Here is a 17,828-nt window from a genome sequence, read left to right on the forward strand (position 1 = left end):
TTGGTCCGTTGCCAAGAACATGGGCAGGTAATCACTTTTTATTGACCATAATGTGCTTGTCCACGCGGTTCCCCAAAGCAATTCCTCTGCGGAGGATCACCACTGCAAACGTTACTAAGCCGCTAATCTAATTTTTTACCACCTTTGGTCTCCCAAAAACAGTGCAAACAGACCAGGGAACTAACTTCTTATCCCCAGCATTTAAACAGACTTTAATCTCCCTTGGCATTTCTCATTCCGTGTCCAGTGCTTACCACCCAGAGTCGCAGGGTGCACTTGAGCGTTGGCACCAAACACTTAAGGCCATGCTGAAAAAGTACTGCCATGATACGGGCAGAAGTTGGGATGAGGGTGTCCCCTTTGTGCTGTTTGCGATACGCAATGCTAAGCAGGAGTCCTTAGGGTTCAGCCCAGCTACCCTTGTGTTTGGCCGCGATGTGCGGGGCCCGCTAAAGATGCTGAAAGAGAGGTTCCTTAGCGGGGGTGTTCCAAAAACTGACATGGCAGAATTTGTGAAGATGTGTAGGGATCAATGGCAACATGCTACCACACTAGCAAAATAGGCCCTGTGTACATCCCAGGCAAGCATGAAGAAGTGGTATGACAGGAATGCTGTGAAAAGACATTTTCAGCCTGGAGAGAAAGTCCTAGTGTTGCTGCCAGTGCCCCGTTCTGCCCTTTCGGCCCGTTTTGCGGGACCGTATGTTATAGTTAGGAAGGTTTCCGAGACAGATTATATCCTCAGTACCCCAGAACGCAGGAGGAAATCTCGCCTGTGCCGCATCAACATGTTGAAACCCTACCATGATAGGGAAACCCATGAGACTGTTGCCAGCGCAGCAACCCCCAGTTCTGTCTCTGCTGCCGTGCTGAGCGTAGAGGCCAGTGCTGATGACGATCTGCATATGCTTTCTGAGGGACAACAGTGTGGGCGGTTGGCAAATTCAGCATACTTAGCCGAGGTAACGGCCCACTTGTCTCATCTGTCCCCTTCACAGTGCAAAGATGTGCTTAGCCTGCTGCACTCCTACCGTTCTCTCTTTGGTGATGTGCCCTCGCGTACTAGTGTTTGTGAACATGATATCAATGTTGGTGATGCAACCCCAATCAAACAGCACGCGTACCGCTGCCCCATGGGAAAGCACGAGGTGATGAAGAAGGAAGTCAGTTACTTAGTAGAGAACGGTTTGGCACAACCGAGCCACAGCCCTTGGAGCTCCCCGTCTTTGCTTACGCCCAAGTCTGATGGCACCCCAAGTTTCTGCACTGACTACCAGAAGGTAAATGCAGTGACTGTCTCCGATTTTTTTCCACTTCCTCGTATGGAGGATTGCATTGACAATATAGGTCCTGCTAAATTCATTTCCAAACTGGACCTTCTTAAAGGGTATTGGCAGGTGCCTTTGACCCGCAGAGCCTCTGACATTTCTGCATTTGTCACACCGGACCATTTCATGCAGTACACCGTGATGGCGTTTGGCATGAAAAATGCTCCGGCCACATTCCAGCGTTTAATGCAGCTAGTGTTGGGGGATGTGCCTCGGTGTAATGTGTACTTGGATGATGTAGTGATATACACGGACACATGGGAAGAGCATGTGGCTACCCTAAGATCAGTGTTCCAGTGGTTGGCCAAAGCCTCGTTAACTCTAAATCTCGCTAAGTGCGAGTTTGCCAAAGCGACAGTCACGTACCTGGGAAAGCAGGTGGGTTTCGGGCAGGTTCGCCCGATAGAGGCAAAAGTCGAGGCTGTCCTCAGCTACCTGGCCCCAACCACTAGACGGGAGCTAAAGCGGTTCTTGGGCATGACTTGCGGTAGTTGTGGCCCCTTTGACAAAGCTATGTAGCCCCAAAATCCCTTTTGAGTGGTCAGGGGAATGCCAGCATGCATTTGAGACTGCAAAATCTCTCCTTTGCAGTCCCTGGTTCTGGCAGCCCCCAACTTCTCTCAGCCTTTCAAACTGGAAGTTGACGCCAGTGCCACCGGAGTTGGTGCGGTTCTGTTATAGGATGACGCAGAGGGTGTGTGTCAACCAGTCTGCTACTATTCTGTAAAGTTCAAGTGCCACCAGCTAAACTATTCCACCATAGAAAAAGAAGCTCTGGCGCTGCTGATGGCCTTGCAGCACTTCACTGTGTATGTGGGCTCTAGCTCCTTTCCAGTAACGGTGTATACAGATCACAATCCCCTTACATTCCTCCAAAGTATGTACAACCACAACCAGCGACTCATGCGCTGGGCATTGCTGGTGCAGGATTATGATCTGGTTATCCAACACAAGAAAGGGACTGAGAATCTGGTGGCTGATGCACTCTCGCGCAGCGCATAGTGATGCGTTTGTTCTGTGTTTCGTATAGTGTGAATGTAAGGGGGTGGGGGGCTGTGGGGGCTGTGGGAGTGTGTGGGCATGGTGTTGTCCTCTCCCTCTCCTCGTCCTTCTTTATTGCCCCACCCCTTGTTTCTCTCTGCCCCTGCCTTCTCCTTTAGGACACACCTGCTGCTCATTTGCCCTCGTTGACCACCAATTACCCTCAGAGGTGATGTAAGCTGGAGGAGAGCAGTGTGGAGGTGGGAGAGGCTTCTGGTGGATTTCCTCTGTGTTGGTCAGTGTGTAATTCTGGTCTAGGTGTGGAAAAGGCCTGCTGCATGTGTGTGACCAGCCCCACCGTGCGTGGCTTGTTGTGAGTAGCTCAACTGGGCAGTGGTTTTGCTTAAGTGACGATGTTTGCTTAAGTGACGGCGGCCTCCATTATTTGGTTTGGCCTGCCTGGTTATTTCTAATAGCAGCGTTGCTGTCTTTTTCTGTTGAAGCCTTATAGTTGTTTTCTTTGTTGAAGTGGTCACCATCTCGTTGGGTTGACCTGTCTGATTTATCATTAAAGCAGCGGTGCTGTCTCTTTCTGTTGTTACTGTTTATATGATTATTGGATTGATTATAATAAAGATTTATTTCGTGTTAAACACCTCTGTCTGGCATCCTTTTCATTTCAACCTGGATCCGACTGTTACTGTCCCCCACCCTCTTTGCCTAGCTTTCATGTGGGGACGTAACACCTGTTGAATGGAATAAAGTCTGTTCCTTCAAATATATGTTCCAAGTATTCCTTTACAACTCCAATCTGAGAAGTTTTTCCAGCTGTGTGTATGTTTGCATGCAATTACTGGCAGTCATTTTTAGAAACTCCCAGCATGCTGTCAGAGATTTAATATTGCACAGTGCCTGTTATATCCAGCCAGGGCTCATAGAAGATGTTTTAACCATCTGGAGATACTTGTTGACTTTTAATTCATTTGAAAGCCTGATGCTTAGCCTTGTCCACCCCAGCTGTAAAACTCAGAAACCAGTCTTACTTGTTATCATCTATCGTCCACCTGGGCCTTACAGAGTTTCTGTCTGATTTCTCAGACTTTATATCTAATTTAGTTCTGAGCTCAGATAAAATAATTATTGTGGGTGATTTTAACATCCATGTAGATGCTAAAAATGACAGCCTCAACATGGCATTTAATCTGTTATTAGACTCAATTGGCTTCTCTCAAAATGTAACAGAACCCACCCACCACTTTAATCACACTCTAGATCTTATGTTAACATATGGCATAGAAACTGAACATTTAACAGTGTTTCCTGAAAACCCTCTCCTGTCTGATCATTTCCTGATTACATTTACAATAATTGATTACACAGCAGTGGAGAGTAGACTTTATCACAGTAGATGTCTTTCTAAAAGCACTGTATCGAAGTTTAAGAATATAATCCACCCACTGTTATCATCTTCAATGCCCTGTACCAACATAGAGCAGAGCAGCTATCTGAACGCTACTCCAACAGAGGTCAATTATCTTGTTAATAATTTTACCACCTCACTACGTACGACTCTGGATACTAGTGATGGTGAGATGAAGCCTCATGATGAACTGAGGCTTTCCACCCAATTGGTCGACTCGTGGTTCGAAGCATTGTGATGATTCATTTGCTCTACTGCGCCATCAAGTGGACAATTCAAGTGAAGCGGGCTCTGTGATTATAATGATGTGTAAACCTCTAAACTGAATAAATAAATTGTTTTCATGGTTATTTATCCCGAATATTGTCTCAGTATGTGTGATACAAAAGAGAAAGTGGAAACTATCAGGACAGAATTTTGGTATGATTGTGTAACTGTTAGCCTCAGACAGTCAGTCAATAGTATAATTCAGATCATAGATCAGTACATTTGCATATTTTTATAACTATAAAAAGAAAGCTGACACTTTCGAGACTTTATCTAAGGTGTAAGCATCACAGCAGATGCCTTTGGGTCAACATAGCTGAGGCTAAAACAGAAAAACGATTTTATAAAAATATTCAGCAGTAGATCAAAACCGAAAGAAAACCATTAATCAACAAATGAACATTACCTGATGCTGCTGAATTGAAGCAGAGCAAATTACAGAGGTTTTATTAGAGACACATCTTAGCGTTTTGAAATTTTGCATAATGTTAAAAAGTTTAAATTATTTTAGTAGCCTATTGAACGGCAGAAATTATGTTTTCTTTTCGGAAGTATTTAAAAGGGAAATTCATGACGATGTGTATGTGAAGCGTAGTTTGGATCTCCTTTTGCTGCTGGTTCGGTCAATATTGTTTGAAGAGAAATAAAACCTGTAGCTTCAGAATCAGCGCAAAAAACGCGCAAACACGAAGCACGGACCCGCCGACGGATTAGAATCAGCGAGCTGTCTGCTTTCAGCCCTGACCGTGTCCGTGCTGTCTGGTGAGAAAGGCGACAAAGGCTGATTCTGATGCGTCAGCGGGTCCGCGCTTTGTGTTTACGTCTTTGTGCAGAATCGGTGTACCTGCTATCATTTACTGTTTTAGCTGTTTTGTGGTGGTTGAAATGTAGTAATATTTATATTAAAAATCGATTCAGGATTTAAATGAATCGATATCACGCTATCCAAGCTAGAATTTTAATCGATAATCAAAACCCGCTAGTACCTGTGTCATCATGCTTATGTACATCTGGATAATGACACAAACTAGTGTTTGGTGCTTCACTTTTTAATAAACTAAAAGACAGAAATCAGATTATAGGATCTGTAGTGTTGTTTATTTATATTATGGTGCTTATCATTTGTGATATTTATTACTGTGTGCATACTTTATTAGGAGAGATAAAATAAAATAAAAATCTCTTCCTTGCTGGTTCCATCGAAGAAGAAATGCTCAAGTAACTATGTAACACGTACGTAATCCAATTCCACAACACAGTGTGATGGGAAATCAGCTGTGTTTTTCTGCCCATTTTATTTCGAATCTGGCGCAAACCGGTGAACCAGTCCCTGAATCAGTCACGTGTTACGGACTGTCCGCGAGGCCTCAAACGTCACTGCATACGTAATCAAAGCAAGCCTCGATAAGCGCTTCACAAAAATGCCCCCGAGATTACCCGACACACGATTCGACGCTTCGACACACAGGACACATCACTACTGGATACTGTAGCTCCGGTGAAAATAAGACCTCAAATCAGAAGTACCTGCCTCCGTGGTATAATTCTCAAACATGTAACCTAAAGCAGATTAAGCTGGAGAGGAAATAGCGTGTCACAAATTTAGAGGATCATCATTTTTTTGATGACTGTGGCAGCATTCATGTTGTTTTAGTGAAGGACCCAAAGTCTGGCAAAAGCTGTGATTTGAGTGAGCTTTATTTATTATTATTGTGTTATTATTATTATTATTATTATTATTATTATTATTATTATTATTATTAATAATAATAATAATAATAATAATAATAATAATAATAATAATAATAATAATAATAAATTTACCAGCAATCCAAAACACACACATGTATTTATTAGAATTGAATATAAAGATTGTTGTTATTCACTTTTCTTTTTCGTTTTTCTTTCTATTTTTTGTTTACTTTTACAAAAGTAAAAGAAGTAAAAAACAAAGTTATGTCTTTGGAATATGACAAGTGAGTCAAACAGTGCTGCACATCCTCGCTGCAGGTGTGAAGAAGGAAACCTCAGAAAACGATGTAAATGTATGAAAATGTTTTGACAAAGCTTAAAATCCTAGTGTCGGTTTTGTAAAATTTTAAGTTTAATTTCTACATTTAAATTCTAAATGACAGCAGAAAATTAATCCCTCAGGGCAGCAACCACATGTTACTAGAAGCAGTAACGCTTCTAATAACATGTTGTTTCTCCTCTGAGTTTAATTGTGAAAGTAAAAAAAAGAACAAAAAAGAGTTTTATTTTGAAAAATCTGCAGGAAATTATCAGTGTTCCTCTGTCTAACTTAAGAGGACCAAACTTTTAGTGCAGCAGCAGCTGCGTGTTGTTGTTATCAGGACTTTAACTGGAGATGAAGATGTTGCTGCCACTCTTGCTCCTCGTACTCGGTAAGAGCGCTCTTTGAATGCAAACACAACGACACAGCTGTTTGTGCTTTTAGACAACATAAAGTCTGTAACATGAGTTTACTGAATGTAAACTGACTCTACTTGACTTTATTCCTTATAACCCCCTCTGGGACTTCATGCAGGGCGCTCACAGGGTTACAGCTGAGTTCATATCTGTTTAAGACGAACTATCTGTGTGTTCCAGACGTCTCTGTTTCTTACTGATAGAACCACAAACCTGCCAGAAAGTAGTGACGTTTGACAAGATTAACGACTATGGCAAAATAAAAAGAAGAAAAAAAAACTTGTCCAATGATACAGATGAAAATTGGTTGTGTTGCCAGTTGTGTGTAACATTGTCAGTGGTGACACTTTTATGTATTGTAACACTGAGATGTCTATTTGCTAATAAACTGTTTGGTGTGTGTGTCTGTGTGTGTGTCACTGTGTTTCTGCCTCATTTGATGTTGTTGCATGGTGAGGTTATTTGTTAAAAATGAATGACTGCGGTGTCGTTGTTGGCCCTGCAGGGCTCAGATCTGCTTGTATCTGTGTTCATTTTCAACCAAATGTAGATATAAATAAGAGATGGTTTCCTCCCTTTTTCTCATTGTTGTTCAGTCATCCATCAGTTTTCTTTAACATCTTTGATGTCCTTTCAGTGTTTGTTGGATAGGAAGAATCCATGTTTGAATACTTTTCATAAAACATGGCTGAGAGTGACGTTACATATTCTGCAACTTTCTGAAACCACTTTATATTCGACTTTATATCAACCCAAGCAAAAAATCCACTGCATACACATAATAAGTGTTTTTGTTGTGTGTGCTTGTGTCTCCTTCCAGTTTCCCAGCATGCCCTGGCTCCGGTAGTGGAGGTGTATGAGGGGGAAAAATCTGTCCTGTTGCCTTTCAAGTACTCGGGTTTTATACCTGAGGAAAATCCCACAGTGCTGTGGACTCGCGATGATCTCAACCCCAAAGCTGTCCACCTACGACGAGAGGAAACAGATGATTTTAAAGGGCAAAACCAGCGTTACAGAGGGCGCACATCAATGAGGCCTGATGCTCTGGACACTTTAGACTTCAGCCTCACTCTGAGAAAACCCCAAATGAGTGATAGTGGCAACTACACCTGCTCCATCGGAAATGAAAGGGCAGAACTGAAACTGACCGACATACAGCTGCATGTCAAAGGTAAGAAACCCAAACAAACAAAAGAAAAATAACACCTTCTATAATTACAAGTCAAAGATCACATGTCAAACTAAAGGTTGATAGAAAAGGAATTTATTTTGCTGGAAACTGGAAAATGGCATTAACATTTTCCAGATGCAACCAGTCTGCAAGCATCAAAATCTCACAGGTAGATTTTTTGGTGTTTCTATTAAATCTGGATGATTTGATTCAGAAGGTTTTACATCCTGTATACGCAAGAAAACCTGCTGCTCAAAGGCCTAATAGAGACTGATGTACAACATGTAACAAAGAATGTCATTTTAAGAAGATAACCTTGACCTCTGGAACTATGAATGACAGGATGATAAAGTGCTGCCAGCTGTTCTTTATTCCAGAAGAATCCACTTCCAATCAAGTAGCTTTCGTTTATTCATTTATTGAACAGGAAGCAGGGTTATGCATTCATAATGTGAGTGTGGAGGTAGTGTGGTAAGGGGGTGTTATACAAGGGCCAACATGAGAAATTAATGACGCTCCCTTAACGGCCTCAAGCTGCCACTTGTGGCACGTCTGGAGGAAAGGCAGATAATTTTCAATGTTGTGGATCCAAAACTTGGCACCGCCTCCATCTATGATGGCCCAGGAGCTCCGTTTCTGGGTAGATGACCTGCCACATACCAGCATCAGGCCGCCACATCAACAACATGTTGGGGACATAAACATAACCAGGGGCTTGGAGGTGACGATGCCCTCTACTTTGCTGAGTATGGTCCTAAAGACTTCTTCAGTGACATGCTCCAAGATGGTGTAGAGCTGATTTGATGGAACAAATCTCCCGTTCCCATGAACCACCGTGTGGAGCGTATGGAGGGTTGAAATGGAGATGCTGGCTGGCCAACTGTTTTCAGAGCAGGGCCGAGATGCGATCCTTGACATGATGATGAACAATGTGGTGTGGTATACACCAGGTGCTGCCATCTGTACAGTGTATGTACCACATGTAGTGAAATGTATATAAAATTTGAATAGACACTGAGGAGTGGAGGCCTACTGTAGGAGAGCTTTGGCTGGACCCTGCAGAATCCAACCAAATCAGTACAGTACAGCTGGTCCTCTTCATGGATCCAGACGTGCAGGTTCCACTGGAGTCAGGGAATGTGGGTAATCATATTCGTGTCTCTATCTTTATTTACACACGTTCTGTTGCTTCTCAAGACTATTTTTATGGATTTCATAGTGTCCAGTTTAGTTACCATTTTAAACAAAAAGAGAGAGAATCATGATATTTATAATAATAATAATAATAATACATTTTATTCATGAGTGCCTTTCAAGTCACCCAAGGACACTTTACAATAGGTTAAAACACTGAGTAAAACAATGGCAGAATAAGAACAATAAAACAAAAGCACAAGATAAAATTAACAAACAGTGGATTCACAGTGAATATGCAGATTTGAACAGATGGGTTTTGAGTTGGGACTTAAACTGTGGGAGAGAACCAATGTTTCTTATTTCTGGGGGCAGAGAGCTCCACAGCCTGGGAGCAGAGCAGCTGAAAGCTCTGCTTCCCATGGTGGTGAGGCGGAAGGAAGGTACAGCAAGCTGGATAGAAGAAGAAGATCGAAGTGAACGGGCAGAACAGGTAGTGGTTAACAGGTCAGAAAGGTAAGCAGGAGCGAGGTTATGAATGGCCTTGAAGGTGAGCAGAAGAAGTTTGAATATTATCCGGAGTTTCACAGGGAGCCAGTGAAGTTCCTGAAGGACAGGTGATGTGCTGGTAGGAGGGGGTTCTGGTGATAATGCGAGCAGCAGAGTTCTGAACCAGTTGAAGCTTGTAGAGGGATTTTTGGGGGAGACCATGCAAAAGAGAATTGCAGTAGTCAATACAGGAGGTAACAAGACTGTGGACAAGAATGGACGTAGACTGGGTAGAAAGAGAAGGAAGCAATCTGTTAATGTTACGTAGATGGAAGTAGGCAGAACAGTTGAGATTACTGATGTGAGATTTATAGGAAAGTGAACTGTCTAGGATGACACCAAGGCTCTTAACCTGAGGAGAAGGGAAAACTGTGGAGTGAGAAATGGTTCACCTTCAAAAGGTTGGATTTGGTGACAATAAGGAGGATCTCAGAAAATTAGGGGTAAACCAGGATTTTAACTCGGATAGACATTCTGAAAGGGAGGAAGGTGGGAGGGAGGAATCAGGTTTGCAAGAGAGATATAACTGGGTGTCATCAGCAAAACAGTGAAACTGAAGATCAAATTTGCGGAAAATGGTAACTAGAGGGAGGATGTATATTATGAAGAGAAGAAGGCCTAACACTGAGCCTTGGGGTACACCAGAGGTGACGGGGAATAGACGAGAGCGGAATGATCTTAGTTGAATAAACTGGGAACGGTTGAGGAGATATGATTGAAACCAGGCGAGGGGTGTGTCAGAGATGCCGAGAGAGGAAAGTCTGCTTAGAAGTACAGAGTGAGAAATGGTGTCGAAGGCTGAGCTCAGATCTAAAAGGACGAGAATAGTGAGAAGACCAGAGTCCGCTCCAATGAGAAGATCATTAGTGACTTTAAGTAAAGCAGTTTCTGTACTGTGACATGAACGAAAACCAGATTGAAATCTCTCGTAGATATTATTATTAACCAGGAGTAAATGAAGTTGAGCTGCAACCACTTTTTCGAGTATCTTAGAAATGAAGGGTAAATTGGAAATGGGACGGAGGTTGTTAAAGTTGTTGGGATCTAAAGAAGGTTTTTTCAGTATAGGAGTGACTAGAGCAGTCTTCAATAAGGAGGGAACGATACCGGTGGTGAGAGAAGAGTGGATGATAGCAGAGATGAGTGGGAGTAAAGAAGAGAGGCAGGAATTCACAAGCCCCGTGGGCATGGGGTCAAGATGACACGTGGCAGGCTTTGATTTACATATGAACTCGGAAATATCAGATAAATCAGGAAGATGAAAAGTGGAAAACGGCTCAAAAAGGAGAAAAGGTTCTGGAGAGGGAGTAGACACAACATTTGATCTGAGTTGCTGGTGGATGTTGTTGATTTTCGTAGTCCAGAACAGCATCAAGGAGTTGCAGGTTTCAGAGGGATAGAAGTGTGGTGGTAAAGCGTTGGGGGGTTGAATTCGTTTGTTGAGAACTGAAAACAGAGTCCTTGCATTACCCTCATAAGAACTGATAATACCAGAGTAGAAGCTTTGTTTGGCCTTGCTGATGGAGTCTTTATAGATTTATAGATTTCTGAATCAACAGTTAAACCAGATTTCTTATATTTACGCTCTAGCTGCTGAGCTTTGGCCTTCAGAGCTCGGAGGTCAGAAGTAAACCAGGGAGCAGAGCGAAGAATCAGGGACAGTGCGTAGACAATTATTATAATATAACAACAAATCATCAGGAGTAGAATAGAAGTCTGGAATCTGAACATTGTCCAAACTGGTAGTGAGAATGTCCATATCAATGTTCTTGATGTTGTGGAACGAGATGAGACGGGTTGGCTTGGTAGAAGAGCAGCAGAGAGTGAGGTTAAATCAAAGGAGGAAGTGGTCAGTTATGGGGATTTCAGTAGCAGAAAGATTCATATTTATATATTATTAATATGTATTTTTACTGGTAGCAGAGTCAGAGTTCAGTAACACAGATGCTCAGATCATAGCACATCAATTCTCTCTTTACCATGAGCATGGCTGCTGCTGCTTCTGATATTATGGTTCATTTTCCTCGTAGATCAGCAGGTGGAGGTGAAGGTGGAGGAAGGATCAGACTCTGTCATCCTGCCCTGCAAAACAAAACCTGACCTGCCTGAAAAGGCCACAGTGGAGTGGACTCGCCCCGACCAAGAACTCACTATGGTCCATTTGTATGTAAACAGAAGTGACCATCCTAAAAATGTAGACAACCTTTACTGTGGTCGCGCAAAGATGAACAAAGGCCTGCTGAGAACTAGAGACCTCAGTCTGACCCTGAAATACCCCACAGAGAGAGACAGTGGAGGATACATCTGCACCATCCACAGGGACAAAGACATCCTGAGACAGAAAGTAGTGCTGCAGGTCAAAGGTCAGAGATGTGGAAAAACATCAGGGGTCAGTGCAGGAGATTGAGGTTCAGCAGTCATGTTGATATTGTTTTGTTTCTCCACAGAACCATTTCCATCCTGGGCCAAAGCTCTCCTGGTTCTCCTGGTTGTTCTTGGGGTTACTGGAGGTCTCACATATTATTTCCGGCACTATTTCATGTCAGGTGAGTGTCTCCTACTACACTACCCATAATGCCGATGGTTAGCAGGTGTCCTCTGGTGGCTCCTTGACTGTGGCTCACACAAACTTGTTCCAGAAGCTGAAAGAGTTGAGAGTTACAAACAGCTGATACAGAGAGCTGAAGAGAAACTTCCAGGTTTGTTCCAGAAGTCAGAAAACCTCCTTCAGACTCAGTCATTGATCAGTGAAACAGCTCCACAACATGACTTTACTAAACAGTGTGTGTGCTTCACTGCATTGATCTGACACAGAGGCTGCATGTGTACAAGCTGTTCTTCTTCTGTGGTGGTAAACAGCATGCTGACATGGAAACATGTGCTGACAGTAAATGTTACAGCAGCTTCAGTAAATGTTCCTCCTTGAGTTGTGCTCAGTCATATGGTGGACAGCTTCAGATGTTCAGACACATGAGATCTTCATGGTTTCTGTGCTGATGTATGTGAGACATGGCCGACTGTGGAGGCTCAGTCTGTCTGTTCTTCTGCTCTTCATCCAACATGTCTGCAGCATTAGTAAGGTTGTGAGTGCTTAATTAATCATTTATAAAGTAATACTCATCCTTAGTGTTTAGTTTATAAATAGATAGATATAGATATAAATTGATATCAATATAAATATATAATCTTGATTAATAAGTCTGTTTTATACGTCTGATGAACAAAGTATTTAGAAGCACATTTGTTTGCTTTAATACATGTTTTGTTAATACTTATTTAATATTTCATATCATGGTTAATTCAGGCAGTTAATAGTTAATGTCTTTTGTTCTAGATGACCTAAAGTGAGAACTACTTTGGCTTTATAAAGAATGCTTAATGAAAATGAAAGTGTTTCAAGACTCCAACAAGTCTTTACAACAGAAAAGCACAAAGCACAAAGAGATACAGAACATACAAATATTAACTACCAGGTGCAAACATCACCCACCTGAGGTTCACAGAATATTCAGCTTGTGCGAGTGGATTAAACTAAGAAGATCAGCTGAGCAGTTGGAGCCTCAGGATAGCTTAACTTAAATATACTGAAGCCTCTTCATTTAAAATAAACACAGTTTTCACAAATCCATAGTGTTTATTTGACATAACTTCACAAACACCACCAACAGATACCATGTATCCATCATGTTAAACTCATAATGCAGGGAAATGTCTCTGGGAGGTTTCAGAGTTTAGGGTGTTTTAGTTCAGTCCTGATGTTCAGCTGTCCTCTGGTTTGTGCTCTGTTAGCTTTAGTCAGACATGTCAACATCCAGCCTGCTTCAGTTCCAAAGTGCTGCTGAATTAAATGAAATCGTGCTTTCACACAGGGGAACTCAGCTGAAATGAAGGAAGTAGTAAATAGTGTCCTCTTCATACACAATGAAAACTCTGAGCAGCTTCTTGGGGTCGAGGTGATCAGGTGGAGAGGTGGTTCTCCATCATCAAGGAGAATCCCAAATCAATGTGCATTTCCATGATATCTTAAAACCCCATCCTATAAAACAGGGATGTTACTGTTCCTTCTGCTCTGATGTGCTTCTGTCCTTCAGCTTTATCTAAAACTCTGAAAACCTGCTGCTGTCTGTATTTGTTGTTCTTTCAGTTATTCCAGTGAAGGTGAAGGATGGGGAAAAGTCTGTCACGCTGCCCTTCAAAACCACAAAAAACCTGTCGGGGGAAATTCAAGTGATATGGGAACGTTATGAGCCGTTTCAGAAGGCTCACGTGTTTACAAACGGCCCAAACCAATATGAAGAACAGCACGAGGAACTGTGATGAATGAAAACGTCCTGAAATCTGGAGACCTCAGTCTGACCCTGAAATACCCCACAAATGCTGACAGTGGAGAGTACAAGTGTTTGGTCTGGAGGAAGGGAAACTTCATCAGAAAGAAAACTGTGCTGCTCAAAGTCAAAGGTTGGTTTGTCTGTACAGCTGTCATATTAGAAATAGAAGAAGCTCTGATTTTAGTGCCAAAATAAATCTATGAAGTTATGAATTCACAGCTCATGTTGTGTTTGTTGTCTTCTTAGTCTGTCAGGTGCAGTTTGAGGAGGGGGCGGAGTCTGTCCAGCTGCCCTTCATAACCACAGAAAACCTGCCTGAAGATGCTGAAGTGGAGTGGAAACACAAAGAGCCTGAACCATCACAGAATGTCAACGTGTATGAGAACGGCTTTGACCAGCATGAAGAACAGCACGAGGTTTACAGAGACCGAACTGTGATGAATGAAAAACCGCTGGAAACTGGAGACCTCAGTCTGACCCTGAACCAGCCCACAGAGAGAGACAGTGGAGAGTACAAGTGTTTGGTCTGGAGGAAGGGAACCAACATCAGAAAGAAAACTGTGCTGCTCAAAGTCAAAGGTTGGTTTATCTGTACAGCTGTCATATTAGAAGTAGAAGAAGCTCTGATTTTGGTGCCAAAATAAATCTATGAAGTTATGAATTCACAGCTCATGTTGTGTTTGTTGTCTTCTTAGTCTGTCAGGTGGAGGTGGAGGAGGGGGCGGAGTCTGTCCAGCTGCCCTTCAAGACCACAAAACACCTGTCGGGGGAAGTTCAAGTGATATGGGAACGTTACCAGCCGTTCCAGAAGGCTCACGTGTTTACAAATGGCCCAAACCAATTTGAAGAACAGCACGAGGTTTACAAAGACCGAACTGTGATGAACAAAGACCTGCTGGAAACTGGAGACCTCAGTCTGACCCTGAAACAGCCCACAGAGAGAGACAGTGGAGAGTACAAGTGTTTGGTCTGGAGGAATGGAACCAACATCAGAAAGAAAACCGTGAAGCTCAAAGTCAAAGGTTGGTTTGTCTGTAGAAGTAGAAGAACCTCTGATTTTGGTGCCAAATAAATCTATGAAGTTATGACTTCACAGCTCATGTTGTGTTTGTTGTCTTCTCAGTCTGTCAGGTGCACTTCTTGATGCGGGTGGAGTCTGTCCAGCTGCCCTTCATAACCACAGAAAACCTGCCTGAAGATGTTGAGGTGAGGTGGATACGTGAAGAATCAGGTCCATTAGTGATGGTCCACGTGTATAAGAAACCCTCAGACCAGCTCTGACCTTTGAACTTTTTCTGCATTTTGTGATTTGGCTGTTTCAGCATTTTAACACAGAAACGCGGATTCTATTTTAAGTCCAGTATCCTGTTGTTGGTGTTCAGATGTGGTGCAGCCCCCTCCACCCGTCCTGTTTCCTTATCAGGACCCCCCACCCCCCCTTCACTTTAGTGCTCCAGTCAAAATTGATCAGTCGGCTCTTAAGTTAGCATAACAAACATTTTTCACCACCAAATACAGTTCAGTGGGTCGTCAGCATAGCTGGACTGGCCATCAGCCCACCGGGCAATGCCCGATGGGGATTTTTCGTTTTTATGGGCCGATGGGGTTATTTTTTGTTTTTTTTCCATAACAGTATAAACACTGAAAGGTGGTGGATTGGCCAGATGAAGGGACATGTGTAAAAATAACTCAGTGTTTTGGTGGTGGCTATTGTGGAGCTTCCACAGATTCAGTAACATTAGCAAGTGGTGGAGGCCAGCAGATGCAACACGCTGGCAGGTGGATGACGGAAAGGCAGAAGGAGCAGAGACCCGAGGCGGTGAACTGAACTTCAGGTAAGAAGTTATGACCTGCAGTCTATCTGGGTCAGATATAAACCAAGTTTAGGTGGAGTTTATTTTCGTTATGCTGACATTTTACAGTCAGTTACAATAACTCGTAATGCATACTAGCTAGCTGGGCGGGTGTTATGATGTTATTGATGTTGAGCTTGTTTTATCTTATTTTATTTATAAGGTTAGTTATTAGTTTCCAACCGTCCCGTAAAAAACGGAATCGTCTTGTATTCAGAGAAAATATTACGTGTTTCGTATTGAACTAAAAAGGAACAGAGTTTGTCCCGGACTTCAGCTACAATGAAAAAGACACAAAGCTGCAGTTATTCTGTCTTTGCTGCACAGCTGCCTCTTCTTCTCTCATTCGCTCCCCTTCCTCTCCTGTTTCTACTTCAATCATGAAACTCAATGATCAGCTGATCGGCTTTTCTCTCTCGTTTGTTTATCGCCCACTTTGCGCCAGAACGGGGAAACCGGCTGAGGTCGGTCTAAACAACAGCAGCACGTTTAAGCTTGATCAGCTGTTGTTAGAATTGATTTAATATTAATTTCTAGTATCAGCAGATGTTTGCTGGAGCCACAGCTGTAAAAGCTGCTGGTCATGATGTGGGTTTGGATATGTGGTGAGAGGGAAACATGAAGATGAAACCAGGAGACGTCCTTACTGAATCATCAGAGCTGAACAGGTGATGGAGAAACAGGTTTACCTTTTAGGTGACATGAATGAGTTGAAGGAAAGTTATGAACTGTTTCTGAGAAATAACACCAGGATCCTTTTCTAAGCAGCTGACAGCTGGTAACTGTGCAGTGGCGGGTCTAGCAAAGTGTTGCCAGGGGGGCAGGTAGGGCATTAACAGGGAGAGGGGGGCACAAAGAAATACTTTTCTTTCTTATTCTCATTAAAAATTTCTCGCTTTTAACAAATAATTATCTGAATCTTACAACAAACGTTTTCATCTGATGTCAAATGTATAGAAATCCATTATTGTACATAGTATTTTTTTTAGGGTCCCATCATAATTTCTTCAGAAGTAGCTAAGTACTGTATATGGTGCCAGTATTTTCCCACATTTTCTAGATACTGTACCACTACTGTGTGTAAAATGCCATCAAAAAGTCAGTTAAGTTTTATTCTTTCTCAGCTGTCTTTCACTTTTTAAAGGTTGCCATGTTAGAAAAAATATTTTGCCCTGCCATGCTGTTTATTGATGTGGCAAATGAATGGTTTATGAAAATATATCTAAATCTGTAATCAGTAATGATCATGTCTACCTCTAGTCTTCTCTGTCTTGATTTCAGGTTTTCACCATGTGTTGTAGATAGTTCAGGAGGTTAACTTGACCAACAGTCTACTTTCAGGTACTGTTTAGAATACCAGAATAGGGAGGACGGTGTAGGTTTAAGTTTATTAGACTGATACATATGTACCAACAAGACAGTGTACATCACTGTGACAACAGCGCTTGTTTTCATTCAAAGGCTTTATGGTTTTTCTTATAATACCTGGTGGGCCGGTCTCTAGTCAAAATGCCCTGCTCATCTTTCTTCTCTGGACTGTTGGATAGAGTCATGTGACCTGCACTACACATGGAAATGAGCAGCAGAGCTCAAATCTGTCTGGTTTCCATCTGCTAGTTTTAGATTGGTTATTATCGGTTAACACACAAAATAAAATCAGCTGGCTGACCTTTAATCTGATCCTTGTTGTTCTTCTTCTGTGGTGTTTGTGATGGAGCAGCTGGTCCTGATGTGTTTGATGAAGCCAAGGTTCCTGCTGCTTCAGCAAAGTTTCAGTTTTTTAACAATTTAACAACAGCTCAAAATACATAAGATTCAAAACTGATGATGCAAAGAGCTGATTTTCTTTTTTTGACATATAAAATTTTAGAAAGCTGAATTTAAGCTTGCTTACTTAGAAAGAAATAAACTGAAATAGTCCACAAATTAGTCTCTACTGTTTATGATAATTATATTTTAACGAGAGATACAGAACATAACATAAAACTATAAGTTGGTTTTTGTAATGGAAGATTTTATATGTGTGTGTGTGTGTGTGTGTGTGTGTGTGTGTGTGTGTGTGTGTGTGTTATTGTCATTTAAAGTGTTTATGTGCTCAGTTGTGACACTGTTGTGACACAACTAGCTGAACTTACTTTGACCTCAACAGTTGAAGAAAACAACTGCTTTTCTGTGAGTTTCTTAAAGTGACTTGAAACTGCGACATCTGTTTTGAACATGCTGGGGTGAAGACCGCAGAGCCTGAGAAGAGGAAGTAAGTAGCTGATGTTATGGGAGGATAAATAGGTGCCGCCACGCCTCGAGAGCTCAGAGCTGCATGACTGTGTTAACCGTCTGTTTCCTCTCCCATGCACATGGTCATATAGG

General features: G+C 42.2%; 1 pseudogene across 1 annotated transcript; it reads left to right on the top strand.

Annotated features, from left to right (window-relative positions):
• The first annotated feature begins 6,297 nt into the window (after window positions 1-6,297).
• Window positions 6,298-17,136, top strand: LOC148103144 (butyrophilin-like protein 2; annotated as a pseudogene). The gene is made up of 8 exons (XR_015718541.1): window positions 6,298-6,401; window positions 7,247-7,597; window positions 11,311-11,643; window positions 11,728-11,826; window positions 13,425-13,738; window positions 13,855-14,187; window positions 14,304-14,630; window positions 14,732-17,136. The product of XR_015718541.1 is annotated as a butyrophilin-like protein 2 (transcript).
• The last annotated feature ends 692 nt before the right edge of the window (window positions 17,137-17,828 follow it).

This window comes from Neolamprologus brichardi, chromosome 3 (genome assembly GCF_056152115.1).
Source record: "Neolamprologus brichardi isolate AB-2024 chromosome 3, ASM5615211v1, whole genome shotgun sequence".
NCBI classification, from domain to species: Eukaryota; Metazoa; Chordata; class Actinopteri; order Cichliformes; family Cichlidae; genus Neolamprologus; species Neolamprologus brichardi.